The following is a 25,876-nucleotide window of genomic DNA, read 5'->3' as shown; positions in this document are numbered from 1 at the left end:
CACACAAGCAAACAAAAAACAATCCTAGTGTACATATGGTCATTCTTTAAAGATCCCCGTCTCAGGAACTCAGCAGGACAAGGCTGCAGCTGGTTCCTCTTGACGGTCCCCAAAGATGTTCTTCAAATCACCAGATCTATCTTCACCTGAGTGAATGTGGCCCATTTCTCTCTAAGCAAATGGTTGACTAATGGCTTAAACCCTCCCGTGTGCATTCTCATATGGTTCACTCACTTCCTTTCACATCATTTGATAATCTTTACATCCCAAATGCGCCTGAGTCACACAGGGGGATTTTTCACCTTGCAGGTAGATGTAAATAATTGTGAGAGGGAGGGGAAGGAATTGTGAGAGGGAGGGGAAGGAAGAGTGGAGCGTGCCCAGGCCTCTCTTGAATTCTCTCTGGATTTCTGCAGTGGGGAGGATGAGAACTGTCTTTAGCTTTGGTACTAGGGTACAGACAAAGGAACGCCTGAGGCAGTTTTCTGCTTCTTTGTTGCTGTTGGATTCTGAGAAACTGGATAAAGAGGTGCCTCCAGGTGAGGTGGGAAAGACCTTTACATACTTGCTTATTTATTACTATTGTTGCCTAAAACATTTCAATTTTTTTCAATTATTATTATCTTTGTTTCACAGAGAAGGAACCCAAGGCATAAACAGATAACAGAGGAAGTAGCAAAGCTGAGATGTGAACTTAGTTTGGCTTTAGAGTCTCTTATCTTAACCATCACACTATACCTACTGAGAAGGCAAAAAAGAACACCTTTTAAAAGCCTCCTGTGCGCTCTACCCAGATAAATTAACTTTCTATACCCAAATCCAGGATGGAAAATGCTAGATGAACCAAATCTTAGACAAATTGAGGCTTTTCTTCTGACAGAACCAGTACTTCCAAAAGCATTCATTCCTAAAACTTTCTTTGCGGTGTAACTTTTCGAGAAGGATGTGATGTTTTGGGGGAAATGAAAAGACCACATGAGATTTCCAGAACTTGGAGTAACTGAGGTTGATATAAGTTTTCCTTTGGAGGTGGTTGGAAAATGTGAACTTTTAGGAGGCCCTTCTGATCCAAGAGACGGGGACACCTACTTGACCGGGATTTCAGGGCTGCACAAGCCAGTAGTTTGTCTGTGGCTGTGGCCCATCCCTTGCACTTCGAAGTCCTTAGCCTCCCTGCTGGGCTTTCTTAGAAGATGCTGCTCAGAGAACTGGTGGTAACAAAATCAGTTTCTTGTATTGATTATGCTAAAGCTCTAAGGACAAGCTCAGAACTTGTCTGACTTCTGCTTTTTGTGCTTCACAACTAAGAATGGCACAGAGACATCTACTGATACTTGTGAAATCAATATGATGCACACTGAGATACAGAACTGATGGGAAGTGCAACACTTATTTCTTAGTGATAACCAGCTCCTTTCTTCCACTTTTACTCATTGGAATGCCTCTTAGACATGCACACACTGTTAGGTGCTATAAACCTTGTATATTTATATCTCAAATCATTTCTTAGTGCAGACTATATTCAGTATTGGGACCCCTCTTCCTCCTGTTTTCTTCCTTCCAGCAAAAGCAAGCCCCCAGATCACTCCAGATTGTATTGTTTCAGAGTAGTCAAGTGTCTTTAAAACAGCATCTCACTTAGGGAACTCCCATTCTCTTTTAAGCATTTTTTTTTTTTTTTAAAGAAGGTATACCACACTCACAGTATCTCTGAGTAAGCATGGATGTCTTGTGATGTAGTGGTTGCCATAGAAATTAATCACCTCCCCCAAAGAATAGTGGAGAATAAAAATCCATGTAAATCACCCAGAACAGTAGTTAGAACTGCCCCCTGGGCACCTTGGTTTATGAGGAATTTGGGGAAAAAAAGAGATGTTTTCCTCTTTCACGGAAAGAAAGGATGGAGAAAGCTGCTTTTGTGCTCTGACTGCTCGGCCTTCTCCCTTCCCACCGGCGAGCACCAGAAGGTAGCAGGCAGGGAGGCAGTCACTCTAGCTGACAGAGAGGGCTCTTGTGATAACTAATTGCAAAATATACTCTGGCATGATGGGGTCCATCACTTTATGAATATTCCGCATTCAGATTCTGAATGGCCTGTGCAGTTTCCAGGACCCTGTGAGAACTCAGAGCTCAGTGCCTCCCTGCTTTGGCAGACGCCCTTCTGCATGTCCTGACCTAGGTCTTCATTCGAATTGAAGTGGAATTTACCACCGATTTCTATTCAGTAGAAATAACAAAAGTGGAAATTAATTTGAAGGTTCACTATTGAGCAGGAATCGGCTGAGACAGAGCAAGGCATTGTGGAGGGAGGGAAATTCATGAACTACAGAGAAAGGGCTCAAAAGGGAATGAGCAGCTCAAGGGTGATTTCCGAAATTTAAACTATGCTGAGCAATGCTGTTTGGCATCTAGAACAGGGTCTGCCTTTTTGCCGGCTCCTTGTGGGTCAAGACCTGTGGCTCCCAACCCTTTCAAAGACAGTTTGTCCTTCAGAAGTGTGATGCAGTCCAATGTGGCTGGCATTCGGAGCCATTCCCGATTGAAAGGATTTCTTATATATAAAGGTTAATGGAAACAAGTCAATATAGTGGAGGTGTTTTCAGCTAGGACAGTTCAAGGAATCCCATTAAGAAGATACTCTGTGACAGCATTCTGGAGACAAATTCTGATGAGGGAATATCTGATAACTATCAAGGATATATTTTTAAATAGAATTAATTGTTGCAAAGAGAAGCCTCAATAATTCATATGCAGGTTTATGTCACTTTATAGAGGATATTTTTAAAAGTCTCTTGTAGAGTGAGTGAATCCTGGTCTCAATACATGTGAAGCTGCTTTTGGTTTGGGAAAAAAGTTCAATTCCCAATTATAAAAATTATAATTTATTATTTTGGGATAATATTTGATTAAGAGATAAATATCAGACACAAGAGAAAAATATACTATTATATTTGATAGTTTCATTTAAGTGAAAATGATTCTTTTCTGATATTGTGTAAAACAAATTTCAAGATATGAAAATTTTTTTTCATGTTTGTCCCAACAATAGGATACAGAGTTCAGTGTCATAATGTAGCCCTATAATGCCCTTTGGCATGAAAACTCAGTCACTCTCAAATAATTTATGCACAAACTCTACACCAAGAAAACCTACCAATCTGTTCCACTGGATGGATTTTATTCTCTAGGGAATGTCATGCCTGACTTCTTCCCTCCTCTCAGTACCCCTTGCGTTAAACAAGTCTGGATACAATAAGAGATTTCTTATTCTTTCAGTATTTTAGTTAATGCTAGAACTTCTAACCATGAGATATGGTAAAACCGAGTAGCAAAACTGGAGCCATAGAAAGGGAGGGAAATTCAAAATTAGTTGTAATGATTGTAGTGTTTCAGATCAAAGCTAACGGAATTGGATTTTATTTCATTTGTGTGAAAACTGAACTCATAGGAAGGAACTACCCCCACAGCTTAATAATGTCTAAATAGACAGTTTGAATAGACATCACTGCAAAGTTAGCCAAGCCATTGTGACCTTTCCCTTAATCCTCAAAATTTGCCACTAACCGTGTCACTAGTGGATATACTGCCATTGAGTTGCAGAAACCAGCACTTTATTTGCATCTAATAAATGCTGGGCACTGTGCATCTCATTTAAGCTATACAACAGCCTTATACAAATTATCAGTTACCAAATGGGTGGTCATTATCAACTCTTTCAACAGATGAGGAAACTGGGGTTCAGAGAAGTTCTATAAGTTGTTCAAAGTTATGTGGACAATACTGTATGTAGTTGATATTCAAACCAAGGTCTGTTTTGTTACAAAGCCCCTTTCCTTCTCTAGCCAGTAATTTTCAAGTGTTTTATACAGTAAGATTACTCTTTTTGCCTTACGTGAAATCTCATTGGGAGCAACATTGTATCTAACCATTAGAAGCAATGACCAAGTCACTCAGATATACTGTCTTCATTATTTGGTGAAAGCACATCACTGTTGGTGGAAACCCTGAAGCATCTCATCAGAGAGCGTTCTGGGAGGACCAGGTGTGAAGCCACTGCCTGGGCAAGCCGCCAGCCCTAATCTAGAACAGTGCTGGGTCCGAGAGGCTGGGACACTCTTCAACTTAGAAAATCACACGATTCTTTTTTTAAAAAATTTTTTATTTATTATTTTATTTTGGGGGGAAGGTAATTGGTATTTATTATTTACTGATTTTTAATGGAGGTACTGGGGATTGAACCCAGGACCTTGTGCTTGCAAGGCATGTGCTCTACCACTGAGCTATACCCTTCCCACCACGTGATTCTTAAATGCATCTTAAAACAGGCTAATAAATTAGGTAAATGTGCAGTAATGTAGCAGAGCTTTTTGACTAATCTCAAATGAAAAGAGTAGTTTCTGTGACCTCGTCTGAATATACACAACACTGGGAAACGAGGCTCCAGAGAGTGTATAAATTTAACTCTTAACATGTTTTTCCATCTGGTGAATGGCTTTATTTTTTGTGTCTCTGTTCTCAACTTGACCGGTTTTTCCCCATGCCAGTCCTTCAGTGAGGTAAGTTAACTCTCATTTAGTTTGGGACAGGATCATAACTCTTTCAGTACTAGTTACATTAAAGTTAAGTTGGAGAGGTGAGATGAGTTGAGCATATAATTGGCAGTCAGGAATTCCAAATAGCGTTCCAAATTGCTGCTCTGACTTTGGAAACATCACTTATTTAGGATTGTGACTTTTAGCCTAGTGCAATAATACAGTTTCTCTCTTTAAAGCTCTCTTTTGCTTCTTTAGTTTTTTCCTTCCCAGCCTTCTTCTTGAGCTGCCTTCTTGAAATATTTTAATTAGAACAAAAAACACACTTTTTAAAAAGACAATTTTGTATTTTTCAAATGTTCCAGAACCTGTTAAACTTTGGGATTTCAAAATATTCTTTTCCCAGAAGAGGGCAATGCTTGTTTCCCAGGGATGACACTGGCCAGTAGACTCCATGAAATATCCTACTACAGGATTCAGTGACTTGTTTTCCTTTAATCTTTTTCTGTTTCCCAGTGTCTATCTCCCCCATGCCCCTTATGGGTCTGTAATACTTTTGCAGTCACCACTTAAAAAAATATAAGTGGTCATCAAAGAAGGCTGTAGAATGTAGATGTATGTCTAAATACTTATTTGGAAGAATAGTCAAAAATGATCAAGTTGTGTCTCATGTCTCCCTCATGAATTTTTTTTTTGTTTTGTGGAAGTACATTAATAATTCTTTTGGAGTGGATTTATGAGTGATAAACTTTCACAGTCCTTGCATTCAAAACAAAAGTCCTTTTTTCTCCTTGGATGCTGGTTTGGCTGAGTCTAGGTTTTGTGCTCAAATTACTTACCATTAGAACTTTGAAGATACTGTTCCATTTTCCTTTTGGCACCTAGTGTTATCCTTGAGAGCTCTGAGGTTAAAATGAGTCTTGCTTTTTTGCAGGAAACCTAGTTTTCTCTCTGGAAGCTGTTAAGATCCTGTCTTTATTCTTGGTGTTGAGGTTTTACCACAGTGTATCCACATGTGGGCTCTGAAATTCATTCTGCTGAGCACTTAGTAAGCTCTGGCAATCTGAAAACATGTCTTTCTTTGATTTTGAGAAATGTTTCTGTTCTCTATCTTCTTTGGTTCTGAAACTCTTACTTGCTGGATGTTAGAACTTTTATGCTTCTAATTCTAAACTTTTCTCACCTGCTTTGCATTTTTTTTTGTCCCTTTGCAGTATCTTTGGGAGCATTTTTGGCTTGATCTAACTGGCTAATTTATTCTTAAGTTAGTGTCCATTTTGCTATTCAGTATATCCACTGGTTTTACAAGTTCTACAATCACATTTATTTTCTAAGAATCTCAGAGTATTTTTAAGTAGTCTAATCTTATTCTTAGATGCGGTAGCCTTTCTTATTCACATAAAGATATTAATTGTACAGTGAATTTTCATTATTTACAGTAGTTATGCTCTATAAAGTTGCTGTGAACTAGTGAGTTAGCAAATCCTGAATTAGTGAATATTGAATCATTGCTCCTAGGGGAAGTACAACAATAGGTGCCTGTGAGTTTCATAACATTTTCATCAGCCAATCAACACATGACTTTCTTTTATGTGTGTTTTTGTTGAAGGCACCTTATATAATACACAGCTGACTCTCTGTGTCCATAGATGCTGAACTGGAAGATACAGAGGGCCAACTGAATTAAGCCATTTAATATAAAGGAGTTGAGCATCTGCAGATTTTGGTATCCTGGGGGGTCCTGGAACAAATCCACCAGGGTTATCGAGGAGCAGCTGTGTATTGTTGATTTATAAGCATTAAACTTAAAGCCAACAGAACTATAGCTCATACCTGAATGAAGCTTCTAGAACACATGTATTTTCTCTGTAAAGCACATCATAGCTTAGGAACACTAAATAGTACCTCAGGGCCACACTTGGGGGCCACTTTAAACAGTGAAATCACCAACAAAAATAAAAAATGTGAAAACCATGGCACAAAATACATCACAGAAAGGACACTTGTTTACAGCATGAGAGCTGGAATGAGAAGGCAGAGCATTATTTTGTTTCACCTTGTTTGAATGCACAGCAGGCAACTCAGAAATGTCCCTGCTCTCGACATGTCTCTGATTGACCTTGACAGCACCACAAGTATCAATTTGGGGGTTCCAAATTAATTTTGGCGAGTCGGCAAATTCACAGATATGGAATCCACAAATAATGAAGATCAACTATACTTCTTTCGAAGTCACCGTCCGTTTGTTCTGTTAAGTCTTTAGATGTTTGTGGTTTTCTGTATTGAATTTGGTGTTCTCTCTCATGAGGTTGGTTTTTATGAAATATTTGGTAAGTCTTTTATGTGCTCCTTTTTTTTTTTTGATTTGAGATTTGAGATTCCTTGCTTGCTTCTCTGTGAATAATGTTTTTCTTTACAAGAATCTGTCTTCTCTGTTGGAGGGGGAGAGCTGGGATGTGCTGCCAAGGTGTGGTGTTCACATGCTCCTCTTCTGGATATGGGGACTTTCTATTCTTCTTGGGCAGTGACAATCCAAGTCCCTCTCCAGTGTACTGTCCTCACACAAGGTGCCTCGGCCAAGGGGTGGCTGCAGCTGCTACTGCCGTGGTTGGTGACAGTGATGGTTGGAGATGGGGTTGTGGAAGGTGGGAGGGCAGGTATCCTGAACCATTTACCAGCTAGTTCCTAAGACACTTTCCTCAGGACTTCTTGCTGCTTCTTGTCTGTCACCTCAGAGTGCTGAGTGTCCCAGCTCTCACCTTTGCAACTGATTATTCCTCCATGTGATCTGGGTTGTACATCTCCCCATCCATGTGATTCTGTCAGTCTTCCTTACTTCTGGAACTCCTCAAAATATCTGTCCATCAATTCCTCCCATTCTGATTTTCCAGCACTGTTGTGACTTTATTCTTTTTAAAAACAGATTTTCTGGTATTTTTAGGAAATTGAAGTGGGAGTAGATAGGCATAAAGGCTAAGTCTGTCATTTTGATCAAATTCCATACTATTTTAATTACAAAAATACAGTTATTTTAAAACAATTTGTATTTTTCAAATGTTCAGATAAAAATGTCTCAATTCTGGATTTCAAGGCAGAATTTGTATGGAATACTTTATTGATGGCTTAAAAAGGCATCTGTAAGAACACATTAGTAGATTCTAATTTATTATTGTTGTGGTTGTATTTATTATTGTATGGATTATTTTTATCTTCATACTTATTCAAATATACATTATTAATTACATTTTTATATGAGTACCTTCTGTGCGCCAACACATTTATAACAGTGATGCCAGGCCCTTTATGGTTCATTATTATCTCAGTTAATTCTCACAGAGCTCCTATAATGTAGTGGTTGTCATTTTCATTTGGAGGGTAAGGACACAGGTTCACTGACTTTAACTTCCTGGTGGGTCCCAAGTAAGTGGAGGAGCTGGATCTGACCTATCAGCTGAGCCAGGCTCATCAATCTATCTCACTCTTATGGAAGACTGGCGCTGGTTCCACGATGCTGCTTATCAGCTCTCGGTGCCTGTGTCACGGACATAAAAGTGATGACAATAGGACAATATGAGAAACTGGATCCATGTTGGAGGGACTGTGTGGTAGACATTTAGGCATATGCTGCAGCCTCCTATTATTGGATTCTTCTTCTTCTTGTTAGAATGAATAACTGTTTAAAAGTTCATCTTTCTAAAAACAAATTAATGATCAATTTAGTGTCATTACCAACCATTAAGAAAATTCCTTTCTAATTTAAGGCATAGCAATCAAACATTTATTTAAGGAAAATAATTCTACTCTCCCCAGGGTTTTTCATTTGAATAAACAGATAACAAATCAAGAAACACTGTACACAGCAGGCCTCTAGCTCAGAACAGCTCAAAAATTCTTCCAATATCTATATTCCAAAAACATAAAGGAGTTACTTATTGACTGGATTTAAGTCGGAAAAATACTGCTGCTTTTATCTATAGAGATTTTGGATAAAAGTGAAAAGATCCCAGTTTCTAACTCCTCCATCTTGAGCTTTTTCAATTCAGAATGAACTCAAATTTAGGAGACATTTCCTGAGAACATGGCCTGATCATAGCCTCATGTTGGAGCCTCTACTGTCTTCACCCTCCAGTTTCTGATGGATCTGATTGCATAGATCTCACACACATACTTTGAAGACCTAATTCCCTCCCTGCGAATCACTGAACCATTTTAAAGTCTCATCCAGTTATCTATGACATAAAAATTAAATATAAGTCTATGGGAATCAGGCCTTGGGTATTAGGCCTCAAAAAAGTATTCCGTAACTTTCCTATCTCTTTAACTTTGTTTTTGGTGGGTTTAGGGGAGGAGATGATTTGTTGAAATCCAAAGGTTCTTATTTCTGCCAAATACTAGTTGCTAATCTGTTAGTCTAAATCATCTGATAAACATTACAGAAAAATAAAACTCATTGAAATTAAGTTGGATGTTTGTTTTACGGGACCAGAAAGAAATGGCAACTCTCATGGTTTTGGTTAATACTACCACACTAGGACATGTTGACATTAATAACTAAATCTCACTGTCTAAATCTTGACCTGTTCTGGCAGAAGCTCCAGTTTCTTCTGGTAAACTTCGGAGGGTTGCCTTACATGCCTCACCATCCGGACGCCCCTACTGCTGGCCTCCTGGGCCACGTCCGTGTCCAGTCTGCACGGACCGCTCCCCCTGCCCCACCGCCTGCCCCTCTACCTCCCCTGACTGGGATTCGCCCAGCTGAGGAGCAGATTCCTGCTGAGTCATTAAGGCTTCAACCTGCTTGGCCAGCTCATGGCAAGTGGGAAGGAGGATGTTTCCTCCTCTTGGTCATACTCAGCGAAGAAGGGCCCAGAACAAGGGTTCTTGGGCCCCAGCTGTGGCAGAGTTAGTGAGATGGCTTTCCCAGGTCACACAGAGTTCTTTTCCTGACTGGGATTTGTACCTATCACCAGGTAGCTTTGTCTAAATGGATTTAAGGACCAACTTACTAAATGCTGCACTTAATTGCCTCTCCTCCCAACTTTCAGGCCCTGGGGCTTATTATGTTAGACAACTTTTGCCCTTAAAGTAGATTTTCTTTTGCAGGCAGTCCTCACTGTCCTCCCTGCACCCTGGCGTTCATTCCTTTTACTTCCAAAGTCCTGCCAGATGTGCCTGCGTATGCCTGAACTCTGAATGGCCTCTTAGCCTTCATATCAATCAGTGGCCTTCCTCAATCAAATGATTTTTTAAGTAACTAAATGTTACACTTATGTCGACATTATTTTCCTTTTCTCCTTTTAAATTAGGAGAATTCTCCCTTTAAATTAGCTGAGAGAGGCAGGACCAAGCAAGCCAAGTGGGTACAAATCATTGTATCAGTGTTGCCTTGGTGGGATAAAGGGGCAAAGGGACTGAACACATGGTCCCACAGCCTGTGGTCCAGTACAGCATAAAAGGGTGACAAATAAAGAGGAATGAGCATGTGCCTTCAGGCCAGGCCAGGAGCACATGGTGGGTGCTCCTTTAAGTCACTCTTCTCCCTGTGTTTGCTGATTGAAGACCCCTGCTAGCAATTAGCCTTGGCTATTTAACCAAGTACGATGGTGGGCAATGGCATGGAGGAAGTCTGCAAGGAAATCATTTTTCATTTCAAAATGAATGTGGTGGGGGAGAGAAATACATAAGGGTATTTCTTATGGCTCTTTCCTGGGCTCACTGCTTTTGATCTCTTATAAATCAATTTGTTGAATACCTAGAGGGACAAAAAAAGGATGTAGCTTCTATCAGCCATCAGAAGGCACTGGGCACTTTCTGTTGAAATGTTGGTAGAGGGTGGAGTTTTATCTCTGAGGATCATCAGGGATATTTCATCTATACTAAGACGGTCTCTACTTACTGCCTTTGTGGTATTTTTTAACTTCTGTCTCAGCATTGGAAACTTTTCCTAAAAATACAATAACGGCAACTTGCATTTGTACCCATATGGTGCTACCTGACCTGAAATTCGTATTTGATCCTCGGCCTCAGTTTCTCTCCTTCAGTGTTTTAAGACCTAGTGGTCACATGTTGGCTTTGCTTTTACTATTTGGTTTTAAGAATCTAGACATATCGTTCTGATTCATAAATCCCATATTAAAGAAAGTGTTTTCTAAAGCAAAACAAAAGCTTCAGTACCTCTTGAGAAAATCTGTATTTAGAATCAATTATTTTTAAGCTTTCATGCTGCAGATGAGAAAACATATTGGAAAGACTTTCTGCTGTTTTAAAACGTTTAGAGGCAAATTAGTCTCACCACATTATTTACATTCAAGGTAAAACTCTAACTCTTTTCATTCCTCTTCTATTTCTATAATCAAGACAAGTACGTTTACAGAATAGGGGTAGCGTCCTTGATGAAACCCTGAAGTCAAAACCAGTCAATAACAATAGCAAAACCAGTAACACCTACTACAATAATGACCCTTCATGTAAACCAAGAATCATAGGGATGTCAAGGGCAGCTTATCTCATGGTGAAATGACTACTTGTCTTTAAACCAGTGACTTTTATTTCTTTCTTTCATGCAGTCCTCTACTTGCCTTTGGAAATTATTGATTCAATTGCCAATAATGCAACAGATTCGCTTTCGATTCAGAAACAAATTCATTCCATGGAATGAGTTGTTCAAGTACCACTGAAGACTGGAGCCTGTTTTTAAACAACTGTGTATATTTAACCCTATTTCTTATTTACTTGAGGCTCCTCTGAATGAAAACAGATGTCTGTTTTCATCTGGGATCCCCATCCATATCTGGAAAACACTCATAAAATCAACATGCTTCAGTTGTTATTGTTGATCAGCCAGGAGTTAGCTAAGCAGACTTTCTTCTTCATCACCACAGCATCATTTGAATAATAGTTACCATATAGTTGAATCACCACTGTGTGCCAGGCACACCTCTTTCTCAAGATCATAAGCATTATCGTTAAGGAGGAGAATAAAGTAGCAGAAAGGCCAATGCATGCCTATCTTATAAAAATTATCGTTTAATCCTCTCAGCAACGCTTTGAAGTATCATCTTTTTACAGACATTGGTACTTGCCAACAGAATCTGGTCACTTGTTTAAGGTTACACAGCTAGGGAATGACAACAAAGCCCTTGCACTCATTGTGGGATTTGGTCCCAATTGTACTGCTGTTATGAATTATGTAAACATTATGAGCTTAGATATTGTAAATATCCAGGAAAAAGGAATAACCGTTTTTTGTATGTGTAGTCAAGAGACCAAAACCAATTTGGTACAGAATGTTTTGACCCTGAGGATGTTCATGACTTCATGTTTGTGAATTTAAAGTTTTAATAATTAACTCCAGTTAATTCTAGTCTTTTTCTAGAAGCAGCCTTTATTCTACTCAGAACAGCTCGTTCCATTTTTTGGTCTATTTTTATTTTATTAAAATTAATTTTGTTGGCTCACTTATATTTTGTATAATTTTTTAAACAGTGATTTAATATATTGTTCAGCTTTCAGACATTTATTAAAATGTTAATGATTATAACTTCTATCACTGAAGTCGTTGTTTTACGAAGTCCAAATTTCTTGGTCAAATATTGCCACGGTTGAAGTTTTACCAGGGAGATTTAATTCTTCCATCAGTGGCTACCCATTGCCAGTTTCATGCTGGCTATTTCTCCTAAATCTGATATTCCAAGATTAGTTTTGTAGTTATCATTGTCATGAGCAAGATGACATGTGTGGTTTTAGCCACTGTGAATTTTGTTTTATGTCACTTATTCTTACCATTTAGAGATGAATAAAAACCTGATAGTTTTTATTTCTGTCTTAGCCAATTCATGAGAAAATTATAATCAGTTTCTCTTAGTCCACAACTTATCTTTTGTCAAAATACCCTGCCAGTCTCAGATTCTCAAATTCAAACACAAGTGCCTCTGAGACAACTTTTCCTGTCATACACACCAATTTTGTTGACGCATTTTGGGCTGAGTCTTCACAGATCTTGTTAATGGATTTTTAAAATACAGGGCGTTTTATTTCAGACTCCATTTGGATGTGATGTGTGTATCTCTAACCAAGTTATTTGGTAGATTGTAACCGCTGATTGGTATTTCATGTTGGGACCAGATCTGTGGAGGTAGCCAAAAACATGTTTTTCTGAACCAATTTAAAAGTGGTTGTAATTTTTCTAATACATTAATTTGCTAAGGTCTCTGATGAAGCCCTAGCTTATAAATTGGAATTTAGGCAAGTGACACAATTATTTCCTCTGCATGAGCAAAATACGTGTTGTTATTAGATGTGCTGTTAGCATTCTCTGCTCCAACTTTCACTGGACTGAAAAAAAAAAACACCTGAAAAATTTAGTGTCAAGGAAAATTGAACAGATTGAATTAATGCCACTTGTTAAGACTATGGACATAGATATCAGGGTGAAATTTTGTGTAAAGTCTTTTATGGGTTTCAAGCATTTATCAGTAGTAGATCAGAGATCATTGAAGTCATCCTGTAATGGGAATTACCTAAATCCTTGCCCAAAAAGTTGGCTCTACTTTCAATGTTCTATTAAGGAGAAATCTTTTCATTCACTGGTTGCAGTGAACATGAAGACTGCTGACCAGACCCAGACGAAGTAAAAGCTTCCCATATTTGTAGGTCTGAAAATGTTGTTAAATCTCACTTTGTGTCATATTGTTGGTGTTGCTGGTAAGAGAAGGAATTCCTTAAGCTTTACATCACTTTTTGTCATCACATCTGCCTTCAGTTGTTCCCCTTCTGGCCTCCCTCTCGTGTGGTCTGATACACATAAATCTGAAATAAAGATGGTATTTCCAATTTTATAAGCATTTGTCTGGCACCCACAAACTCTGGCAACAACACCTCCCTGAGAATGTTCCTTCACCATCCACGGATCCAGTCTCTCTTCATGGAGGTGTGGAGTCTAGCTTTGCAGGTGTGAGAAATGCACTAAAAATTAACTAATGTTTTCATTGCTGTTTATTTTTGAAAATAAGTGGCCATCACAAGATCATTTTCTGCAATTATATTTGATAGTCTTGTTGTTTCATATTTGTGCTGGCTATTCAGAAACAAAGCATGAACAGTTACGGAGAACTATTTGTGTAAGTGAGTTTAGTCCTGTCCTCCTATTTGTTATCACTTTCCTTACTGTGTGCTGTCTGTATTTACTATTGGCTGTTCAAAGGCCACTAGTAAGGAAAAGATAAAGGATCTGGGTGAGGGAAGAGACTAATCATCTCTGAGGACAAAGTTATGAGATCAGATATCCTACGTTATTGTCAAATGTGGCATAGATTCTGTTGTTGGGCTCAGAAGCTCAGAGCCAGGCTACAACTGGAACATGCTATGAGTAGCTGAAAAGTTCAAAATGTAGTGAAGAAAAATGCTGAGTAAATTTAACATCCTGACAAACTAGCTATTTTGTTTTATTTTCTGAAAAAAGTTTTCAACTTTGTTTTTTGAGATCTGCCTGTCCCAACACACAGACACACACACATAAACACACACATATTCACGGCAAGAATATATTCTAAATGTAAGCACATGATAAGTATTTGTTGATTTGTCTCAACTTACTTTACTGCCGTCTTTATGGATGCATCTGTTCTAGAGAGAGAATGCTGCATACAAACAAGGCAAATTTAACTAAACTTTACAGGATTCCAGTTTTAAAGAGTAATTTGTAAGCGGGATTTGAGATGTGATTCTTTTTCTGTATGAAGCCATTCTTACTCTTCATTTCAGTTATGCTGTCTAATCCGAGGGTTTTTACTGTACTTCTGAATGGTCTGGATTCTTGCACAAATGTAGCTGGAACGATCTTTGACAAGATGCAGCAGATCTGTGGGTTGGGAGGCAGAGCTGAGAGATCCCCCTTGGCGGAGTGCTCGGGCGAGCTGCCGGGGCTCTGAGGGCCAGTGCTGTGCCGGTCCACCGTCACTGGGCACTGGCCCAGTCACCCCCCAGTGCTGCCCAGTCTCAGCCAGGGTATATTACCCCCTCTCTTTAAGTCATGTGTAGATGGGGTTGGACCTATTTGGAAAGATCTACTACGAAAGAGTGTGTGTTTCTCCTTGTTTGATTCCCCCCCCCCATACAGTCATACATTTATTACTTTTTAGTTAGTATTTGCTACACACATTATGCCCATTATCTTCATAACATCCCACCAGGTAGGCAGGATGTTCTCACCCTGTTTTACATTTAAGGAGACTGTACCTTAGGAAGAGCCACTCATATGCTGTATGTATGTGTGTGTGTGTGTGTGTGTACACATGTGTATATCCACACACATATGATTAGTATATTCTTCACAGTTTTTGTGAAAAGTAGAAGTTAACTGCTCATGATGACTATTTTAGAGAGCACTGTAAAAATTTTTGGTGATCACTTCTGAAGAGTTAGAAGCAGCATCCCATCCCCCTTCTCTAGTTTTCAAACCTACAGGTAAAGACAAGCTTCCTGTCCCGCAGGCTTAGGGACAATCTCCCCTGTATTTCACCATCAGTGCCGGGCTTATTCGAGTTGCTGTGTGTCTTCACAGCGGGATGGCAATGGGAAACGCTTCCTTTCTGGACAGAAACAAGCTTTTCCTTTCACCTTGTAGAGACGTTTTTAATTTTGGAAAAAGTATTCCCTCTGAAATGAACTTTTAGAGATGGTTCTTGGAAGAGCTGAAGATAGAAACATCACAAGGAGAGAGACCAGGGTCCTAAGAGAAAATGATGGTTGTTAAAATGGTGAGCATTTTCCATGAATTGCTGAAAGTTTGGAAAGGAATTGCAGTCTGTGTTGTTAGTTTAGAGTTGAAGAAGCCAAACTCTCTTTCTCTGTGCTGCGTTATTCTGACCAGACTTTGGTTCAAGAATAAAAGGAAACGAACTGGATAGTTTCCTCGGTAACACCCATTTCCCTCTGTTCTCCTCACGCCTAACTTCCAAATCCTGACTCACTTCCAGGTTGAGGGTTCAGGGTTGAATAAGAGAAGAGGAAAGTCTAAATGGATTTATACCTACCCCAAAAATGTGGATTTTAAAATTATTCTCTTAGTAACGATGATGTAACTGCAAGTAAAATTGATGATTGTGAAAACAGTCTGCCAAGTGCCATTCCAATGTAACTCTCACAGCCACTCTCAGGACGGAAGGGCTGGCAGTGTGTTTCTTAATTCAAATCTGAGGAAGCTGAGGTTTTGAGAGATTGACACCTCTTTTTGCAAAGTGATGGGGCTTGGAGCTTGGGTAAGAACTCAGGTCATATGACATTCAGTCCAGGCTTCTTCAATTCACTGTGGCTTTCCCATTTTAAGTTTTCTGTCATAAATATGAAAGATCATATAATATATCCTTCTTTAAGGTGACTACAGCTTGGTCCGTTCTAACCTTTGTGTAAATTCTTTTAAGTGATTTGACCTAAAGGAAAACCATTAATGGCTAAATGGACACATGTATTCTGACATTACCAGAGAAATAGGGACAAATATCCGTAAAAAAATTGACCTTTTTGGACATTAAAATTATTTTGGTGACCCAATACTGAATTTCAACACTTGCAGACATTTTTAGCAGTTATGGAAGAGTATCATTTGTTTTAATTTTCAAAAACCAGGTCTGGAAAGCAGGAAATCTGTGTATTGACCTGGTTCATTCATTCATTTACCAGGTGTTCATTGAGTGCCTACTTCATGCCAAGCACATTTTTAGGTTTTGGGGAAACAGTAATGAACAAAGTAGACAGACGTCTCTGCTATCATGGAGTTGACATCCCTGTGGGGGAAAACAGGCACCAACAAGATAAATATGTAAAATAGATGATATGTGGGACAGAGGTAATGGCTAAAAAGAAAAACTTACGGTGGAAGAGTGATATGAAGTGTGGAAAGGGTGATGAAATTTTAGGTAAGGTGGTCAGGGAAAGACTGACTGCGAAAATGACTTTTGAGTAAAGACCCAAAGGACATGAAGGAACAAGCTGTTTGGATGTCTGGGCAAGAGCTTCCCAGACCGAAGGACAGTCAGTGCAGTGTAGCTTGCTGAGCCTAGAGGTGTCTGGGATGTTCAAGAAATAGCAGGAGGCCAAGGAGGTGGGGAAAGTTGGGAGGATAGTGGGAAGGGAGGTTCTAGAGGTGAAGGAGGACTGACTGTTGGAGGAGGGCACTGCAGACTGTTGTGAGGACTTTGGCTTCTACTCTGAGTGAAGTGAGAGCCATTTGGGGGTTTTTAGCAAAGGGGAGATGGGATCTGATTTATAAAAGCTCTCCTATAAAAGACCACTTCAGCTGCAGTGTTGAGAAGAGACAGTCGGAGGTGGACAGGAAGAGAATGAGAGAGATCGTTTACAAAAAGAGAATGAGAGAGATCGTTTGGAAGGTGACATCAGTCCTCCAGGTCTAGGATGATGGCAGCAGTGCGGATGATGGAAGGTGGTAGGATTCTGGATCTGTTTTGAAGGGAGAGCTGTCGGGATTTCTGGGCTGATTGAGTGTGGGGTACGGAAGAAGGAAAGGCATTAAAGATGACATCAGTGCTTTTGGCTCGAGAAACTAGAAAGATAGAATTGCAGTCAACTAGGATAGGGAGAATTAGTGAGTGAGCAGCGGTTAGACCCGCAGTTCGGAGCTGTATTTGGAATGTGTGCTGAGTATTCATGTTGATTGTTGGAAAAGCATTTGAATCTGGGAGGCTGGAGCAAGGGAGAGGTCTGGCTGGGCTTACACGTTTGGGAGTTATCACAGAGTTGATATTCAAAACTGTAGCATTGGGTGAAATCGCCAAGGAAGTGATAAAGCCGAAGGAGAGAAGAGAACCAAGGACTGAGCCCCGACTCACTCCTACATTATGAGTTCAAGGGGAAGGAGGAACCAGCAAAAGAGACTAAGACACAGTTACCCGTAAGGTAGACATAAACATATTTTTGTATTGGTAGATTTATTTGGTTCAGAATTTCTTCTAGTCATGAAACAAATGACAATAAAGAAACTAAGGAAAAATGTCCAGTAGTGTAGGGAAAACCTAGCAAAATATTTAAAAATGGCAGGGTTTTAACTAAGACAAATCCTAACTGGATTAAGTAGTAGAGCTAAGTCTACGTGGAGGCTGAGGATGAAGAAGCAGTAACACTCATTTTCCCACCAGCCTTTGCTGTTAAGGGTGTACCGATTCATGTTGGACAGGACTTGAAAATAGTATCTGTTCACTTGTGTGTCCCTGGAGCTTTTGGTTTCCTCACCTATCACTGTAGGTTTCTCCTGAATGAGTTGAGAATGATGGTGTGGGTGGCATGGGTTCAGGAAAGTGGGCACCTCCTGGTCAGCCATAGATTTACATTGCTCACCTTTAGAAACACATGTCTCTCTCTGGGGGATGATTGGAGTCCTTGCACTTGATAATGCATCTTCTTTACTGCTCTGTGGAGTGAAGTGCTTCTCCGTTTGCAGGTCTGGCGTCTCCCTCCTTGGACAGAGTCTCACATTTTTCAGGTAACTCTCTTGGCATAGCTTTTTCTTCTGTATTACAGTCTCCCATTCACAGCTGTTCTACTAGGTCTTCATTCTGTGCACTCATTTTCTTCTTTTTCTTCTGTGGGTTATTTCTGCCCTGCAATTATTCATCTTCTTTAATAAGCTAGTAGACAGGTATTCCTCCAGCTCTGTCACACTCTTCTCTAGCAAGGAATTTGATCCTAGCTTGTGATACAGCAATTGGGGACCACACATCTACCAGAGGCATGGCTGTACTGACATTTCTTCTTGACTCTACTCACTTCTAGGTTTTGGATGATTGGTGAGTTTAAGTAATATCCTGGAGCAAAACTGCCGTCTCTGAAGGCTTGAGCCTTCATTAACCAACTGGACTCTGAAGGCAGAGCTTTTGGTTATTAACATTAAAGACTATTGGTTTTGCTGGTTTTGCTTAAGAAACATGTATTAAGCACGATTTATTGACTACTCTGTGCCAGATGCAATGTAAGATCCATGGCATACAAAGGTCTCTCCTTTCAGGAGAGCTCAGTCTCCAGTGGAGTGACTCAAAGACCAACATGCACGACTCTGGTCATTTCAAACATTCCTGGAACATGTAGCCATAAATTCAAGTAAAATAGAGGATTCCTATTATAAAACTAAGATCGGGGATATAAGAAAGTCATCATCCCTATATAATTTTAAAAATTTAAGTGAATATTAAACGTTGGCAATAAACATGCTCAAAACCTTGGATTTGAAAATGTGCAGTGTTGGAAATATAATTCCCTAAATTACAATTAAGGCACAGAGGAAGCAGGTGTTGAAACATCATTGTTGATAAATAAGGGACTTTTAAATAGTCTCAGATATTTCTAAGAAATGGAAAGAATTTTTTTCCAATTTTTTAACACACAGTCAAAGAATTCATTCTTAAATACATCTACACTAAAGTAAAAATCACAGACATGCACAGCTGAATGAATTATTTTCTTATTCACTCATGTCTGATATTCTATTCTTAGACCTGAACGGGAGCATTTCTCTTCATAAGGAATTTATTTCAATTGCATGAATGTGATCTATGAAAATGAAGATATTTTGTAGGGTTTGTTTGGAGCCCAGGGTCTTTCCAGAATGAACTGGGGAGCTTTGGAGCAATGCTGGTAAAGTCTAAAGATTTAGGGATGAAATTCAATGCCCAGAAGGAAGGGCTTAATTAATCTGCTCCTTCTCAGGAAAAAAAAAAGAACAAAAACAAAACCAACAACAAGAAAAGAAAGTCATACTAGGAGTGGAGATTTCTACTGGGTTTGAGATTGAAACAATCTAGACAGAAAATTATTCTAAGAGGTGGAAAAAACCCCCTCATTTACTAGAAATTTAGCAACTTGATTTTACAAAGAAAAATAAGCCAAATGAAATTTAGTGGAATCGAATGATCTGGGGAAAATTAGGAGTATGTATAAGATACAACATCAAATAACAAAGGAAATGCAAAAATAACAAAAGGAAAAAGTAAAAGAAAACATTTATTATGCAAGTTGAAGGCATGATCTAATTTTTCTTCCTTTTAAATTTCTGGCTTCTTTGAAAGAAGAGTTAACAAGCTTGCTTTTTTGTGCTGTGTAGGTCAAGGAATACGCTAGAGATAAGAGACTGGGAAAAGACCCCTGTTCAAACCTAGGCCAGTGCTCAAGGACCCCACACTAATGCTCTTTTCACCAGCAGCCTAACCCTTTCCAAGGGAGACAGAAAGGGATTCCACCCTGATTGCCAAAGCACTGTGCCGAAAGTTGTCCATTAAGTCCAAGGGATTCCCTGCAAAGTGTCTGCCGGTGGGCAGAGCTTCTGAAAGGAACCTTAAAGTGCAGCTGGGAGTGAACACTGCCTGTGCCTCGGCTGCCAGCCGGTGGCCCGCCTCATGCTGTGCCCTTCTGCCGTGCAGCCATCTGCTGCGGCTTTCATGAATGAATCTCTCTCGGGGTTGTGGGTTTTTTTTTTTTTTTTTTTTGACAGAACAATAGCTTCTGTGGTGTGATCTGCATTCCGATGGATGGATCGAGTCCTTTGCTGGCACTCCTGTGTATTTATGTGTGTGGGCATGTGTGTGTGTGTAGTGGGGGTGGTGAGAGGAAAGAGGTCGTGTGTCTGAGTCCTTTCAGGTGGGAGATGGTGAATGCTGTCAGGAAGACTGATGCTTTAGGCTGGTTTTTAATTGGAATGTTCAATCACCTCTTCCTTTGGAGACCTGGACGTCTGGGCTGCTGCTTGTTCCTCTACGTTTCCTTTCCACAGCTTGTTTTTGTTTCCCTAAACACTGAAGGATGGAGTCACTTCTTTCAGGAAATGTAGTGACGTACAGGCCTATGGAATAAAATATTTAAGTGGATTTTTTCCTTTTTTTAAAAAAAATCACTTGGCATTAACTTGGGTTGATGAATCTCCTTCTGCCCCTCTTGCCTTGGCCGGTGTCTGTAAATCCACTGGGCTGCCTTTGATGCAGAACTTTGGGGAAAGGCTCTGTGGCCCCCGTTAGGATCTCTTTCCCCTGTGGTGTTTATCAGACTACAGGCTGGTTCTTCTTAATTACAAAAAAGAGAAAGAAACCCCCCAAAAGACAAATCAAAATCTCTACCAGGAAACGATTGATTTGGTCTTGGGTTTAATCATCCTTAGGAAGAGAGAAAATCCTGCTTCGCCTGTCGATGATGGTCCTGTGGTTACGATCGTTAGTCTAGCAGAACTGAAGGAGAAGGTAGTTTGGGGGAAGGCTTTTGAAGATTTATCTTGAAGAATTGAATTATTGGACTCATTAAAATCATATAATTTCTGGTCTTTAAAAAAAAAATTATTTCAAGTAAAGTCTTACCCAGAACCTTCACATATAAACCAGACACAACTGTGCTGCTCTGGTTGAGGTGGGGAGAAGTGGGCAGGAGACACACGGTCTTATCCCACACCGGCCAGTGTTTACAGCCTCTGCTGGACGGAGTTTGTGAAGCTACTTATAGAGGGTACTATTTGTTTTGGGGTAGAATTCTGCTAGACTATTGTAGAGAGTAGTTGTTATTTTTTTTTTATGATTATTCTGCCTTTTAACTGTTAGCAGAAGTGCTCTTTTATACCTTTCACTGATATCTCTTCTTATCAGTTTGGGCTACATAAGGCAGAGTGTGGAGCAAATGCGAACTAAAAATCCCTTCCATTTAAAATTCAGAAGCAAATGCAGATATTTTTACTTTTACTTTTTTGTGAAAACTTCCTTATATACCTGTCACATGACAACCTTACCATTAGGTATTTTATTACTGTAAGCATTGTGCTTTAATTTTTATTGAACTTCTCTTTCTACATATGGTATTACTTACAGACACACAAGTCTGTATCTATATATTTATTTGTATGCATGTGCACACATGTAAAAGACATCTTTGTATTACTCTTGCATAGTTCATTTTGAAAAACACACATGTCTCCACTGGTAGATAGTAACATAGAGCATCCTTGAAATTCCTTTATGCAAATCCACTTTCCGAACCCTAAGAAACTATTTTTTTTAGAGGCATCAAGAAAGTCTCATCAAATATATAAGTTGATGCAATTTTCCACTGAAGGGTCAGCCAGGGGCTAGAAGAGCAGGCTACGGAGGCAGGCATTTACAGTCACATGTGAATCTGTTTCCTACGTGAATGTTTCACAGTCCACGCTTGGTCCTGGGACCCTGGCCAATCTGGGAGGATACAGATGCACATCTCTCAGTAAGCCCTACATGAGGGTGTCTGAGTGAGTGGGTAACCTGCCGTTCTCATGGTGGGCATAAAGCAGACAATTTATTGTCAAAACGGGAATCATTTTGAGAGTGAAAGGGAGCAATGCAGGAATGGGATGCTGGAACCACAGGCATCAACCAGGGCTTGTGGGCCCCACACTAGGAGCTCTTGATGTCTCAGTGGGCTGCTGTGGATGAAGAGGCTCTTCAGCCCCACAGATTTCAAAGTGTCGCCTTAAGTCATACAAGCAATTCTGAAGATGATCTCAACAACTCAAGAACATAAAAGCTGTCTGAATTTTGTTAAATCTGCTTAGTGCTTTATAATAACCGTAATAGGTTATAATGGCTTTAACTTGGTCGTGGACTGTGAAAGTGGTGCAGTGAGAGAGCCAGGTGAGCAGCCATCAGTGATGAATGATCTGCAGAATTCAAGGATCACGAGTGAAGAAGTAGGGATGGAGATGGCAGGTGGGAATCATTCTCTCCACTAGACGCATGCTCTACTGCATGCCAACATTTGAGTACTCAGGAATATGCAGATCTAGACTTTCATTTGATGGCTCCTGATCCAGACTTTGCATTCATATGGTCTGGTGGTGCCTTGCCACAGACTGTCTCTCTCTGCCTCAGATTTCTCATCTATGCAGATGGCTAAATATACAAGAAATAAAGTGGTGACCCTGAAGGTTTTCTTACTTATTGAATATTAATATTAGACCCAGGATAAAATTTGGAATGTTAAGCATATTTTATTGTATTGTAATTCTTTGAAAATATTAACTCATCTAGAATTTATTTTGAGCTGTCCATTAGCCTTAATATTAAATTAAGCTTCACAGTCTAGTCCTAGGCTATTTTAGATACCTAGGGGCCAATGCTTCATTTTTAAAATATATCATGAGAAAATTATTTCTTACAGCTAATACATTTTTGAGCATTAAGTTGACTCACATCTGAACATAACATTTATGCCACTTAATCTATTGTAGAACCCCTCTGCTTTTGCATAGTTCAGGACTCATACCTCCTGATTTTAAAATGATTTTTAAATTGCTTTTGCCAGAAGAAGCACCTTTTAGGAACTGCAAGCAAAATTAATACTTGAGCTGCATTTTGTATATTCATTTCCTCCCCAAACTAGAGACCTTATTTCCAAAGCTATACTTGACACCCATTGTCCGAAGCATACTGTGACAAGTAGTCTGAGAAATGGACCGCAGTTTGGAATTGGGACTCTCCCAGCCTATGGTTACCACACAAAGAGCAGCTGACATAAGGTAGGAGCTTTGCACATGGGAGAGCTTTGTGAAAGCTTCTAAAGTGCAGGATTATTTTACGTTTGGCTTCAATTTCTTTATTGCTTTTTTGGATCTTGACGGAAATCTTGCTGCTCCATTCTCAACAATTACGGACCAGACTTCCAAGCTCCCAAGGCTGGTCCAAGAATTTTCCCTTCCTCACCACTTCACCAGAGACCCAAGGTAAAGGAAAGAGGTTAGAGTCATCGGGAACTAGAGAGGGCGAGAGAACAGTGGGGACTACGTGAGGACTCAGCTCAGGGGATCCCTGGTCCATTGTTACCCACTTTCTCTCATTCGTGCCTGTGCTGACTCAGTTACTGCTTTTGTTACCTTGCTCAGCTGAGAATATCTTAAACTGAACTCAAGTGTCCTGCTTGAGGATGGCTAATGTAATAAAAAGCAGAAACAGTAGCATAGAATTGAGGACCGAAAAGCATTTTATAACTTTGGAATTTCATCTGCCAATGCAGGCGGCACGCTGGCTTAAACCAGCTGGCCGTGCTCTGGCCTGTGGGGAGAGCAGCGATGTGCCATTTGGGAGGTTTGTACGTGCTGTTTTACAGGAATGTCAGGAGCCTCCAGCCAGAGCTGAATGCAGGCCCTGCTTCTGCGCCCAGTCTTACGTGTCCTTTCTGCATCAGTGTTGGACGCCTCCAGATAGCTCATGGATGCCTGTTCTTCAGTTCACAAGCAGGATGTCTTTCTGGCAGACAGAAGGGAGCACCTCAGTCGAATTCTTTATCTCATCAGTGACTGGTGTGAGTGCACCGCCCCTCTGGACAGGAATGAGTTGGGGCAACTGTGGGCATCAGGCTTTTCCAGAAGATGAGCAACCCCTGTTCCTTTTGCCTTGTCCAGCCAGAGAGAATATATCTGGGGCAGTGCAGAGTGACAGTGCTGTCTTTTGATGTGCCGTTGGGCTGCCTTGCTCAGTGAAGGATGCTGGCCCCTCCATTGTGGATGGGAAACTGTGATTAAACCTTCAACGAGTGCTTCTTTACTAGGCAACCGGGGGCCAGTGCCTGGAATCTAGTCAGTTCATTGATAAAACTCGAGGCTGAAAGCATGACTGTTCCTTTGTGTAAGTGCATCCAGGCCTCATTAACGGGCTACTGCCCAACTCTGCCGTCTGATCCGGCTGCGGAGTATTCCGAGGCATTGCAGGGGCCATTTTAAAGTGCCTATAAGTAAAGCTTTTAATTTCTCATTGGAAGATTTGGGGACTTGCCAGATGTCACCAAGGCCCCTGTTGATGGGTTAGGATTTCAGCAGAGGCCACGGAAGGCTAAAATTTCAGCAGATACTGAGGAGGCAAGGAAACCCCATTCTTAGTGGACATATTTTTAGTATTTTCTTTAAACAGATATATAACTTCAAAGCCAGGCATTTGTCATAACTCTTACCATCAAAATCAAAGCTGAAAAAGGAAAGAAGATGCGTGGGGTCACACATTTTCCCCACTTCTGTCTGTGGGATAGTATTCTAAGCCTGCAGTCATTACTGCATTCTGTCTTGTCCCAGGTGAGAGCTTTTTCTTTAGAGAAATGCTTGGTGAGCATCTCTCCTCATGACTCAGGTACCCTGAATGATGTATGATTCTGCCTCTACATCCAGGGTACTGTCTTTTTTCCTTCCATCTTCTCCAGGTGTATTTCTAGCTAAAATAAACATTTATCAAAAGAAAGAATGACCCCAATTGCCCATGTGAATATTTTAGTACTTCTTGACTTTGACTTCTTTTTGGCCATTCTATATCCCATATAGAAATACGTTTGTCACATTCAACATTTCAGAGATTAGGAATTCTGGGACTATATAACACTGGGGCTCTTCTTTGGATAAAGCCACAAGAAGTGAAGGAAAAAAGAGAGCATCAAAGTATATACCGCATTGTAGTGGTACTTAATATGTATTAGAATTTTCAAAATAGATTCTACCAATCATCTGAAAAAGCTTGAATTTTAGATGTGAGCTTTGATGGAAGCATCTGAAAAAAAAGGTTTTGTTGTGTAATCCATTATTCCTTTAGAATATATACTGAGAAATATAAAAGATTTATATAGGGTTATATAAGGATGTGAATTTTTGGTATTGACTGTTGAAAATATATATCTACACCATTTAAAAATGAACAGTTTTTCTCTCATTTAGTGGACAGTTCTAGGCAACAGAGTGCTTCGGTGAAAGACTATGGTAAAATACACATTCATTTGGTAGAACTCTGCATTTCTAGGATTTCTGACCCCTGAATAGCTCACCATTCATACCCTGGAGAGGTAGGTTAGTGCAATCAGAGCATACACTTCAGAGGCAGACTATTTAGTTCAGATCTTGACTTCTCCACTTGCTTGTTGCACGATCTTGGGTAAATCACTTAAACTCTCTGTGCATCCATTTCTTCATCCGTAAAATGAGGACAGTCATAGGACTGTTTGGAAATTTATTGAGCTGATCTACATGATGTATGATACACATACATGCAGTGTGACACATGGTAAACATTCCGAATGTTCCCTATTTCTGGGGAGACTGAAGCAGCCTCACAGCTCTTTTATCAGGGCTGTGTTTTGGAGTTGAGTGCCCTGCTCCTTTAAGCACACTCTGTTTACCAAACCTTGTCCTCTGGGCCCAGGACTTGTAAGTGAGACTTCCATGTAACAAGGGCCTTTTGACATTTCAGTAACTAAGTCTCTGTCTGTGGGGCCCGAGGCAGAGTTCCTCAATGCTCAGGATTGTTCTACAACAAAGAATTTTCCATTTAGGTTCCAGTGTGTATGTCTGAGGGGAGGTA

The 25,876-nt window shown here is 40.0% G+C and overlaps 1 protein-coding gene and 1 non-coding gene across 2 annotated transcripts in view; one reads left to right on the top strand and one right to left on the bottom strand.

Annotated features, from left to right (window-relative positions):
• The window catches only part of SLC35F1 (solute carrier family 35 member F1), a 351,959-nt gene that overhangs the window by 22,690 nt on the left and 303,393 nt on the right, over positions 1-25,876 (top strand). The gene's annotated exons all lie outside the window — the stretch shown is intronic.
• On the bottom strand, positions 4,219-4,292 carry TRNAA-UGC (transfer RNA alanine (anticodon UGC)). Its single transcript has one exon. It is a non-coding gene; the product is annotated as a tRNA-Ala (tRNA).

Source organism: Camelus dromedarius, chromosome 6, assembly GCF_036321535.1.
Source record: "Camelus dromedarius isolate mCamDro1 chromosome 6, mCamDro1.pat, whole genome shotgun sequence".
NCBI classification, from domain to species: Eukaryota; Metazoa; Chordata; class Mammalia; order Artiodactyla; family Camelidae; genus Camelus; species Camelus dromedarius.
This window is presented reverse-complemented; position numbering and strand designations above follow the sequence as displayed.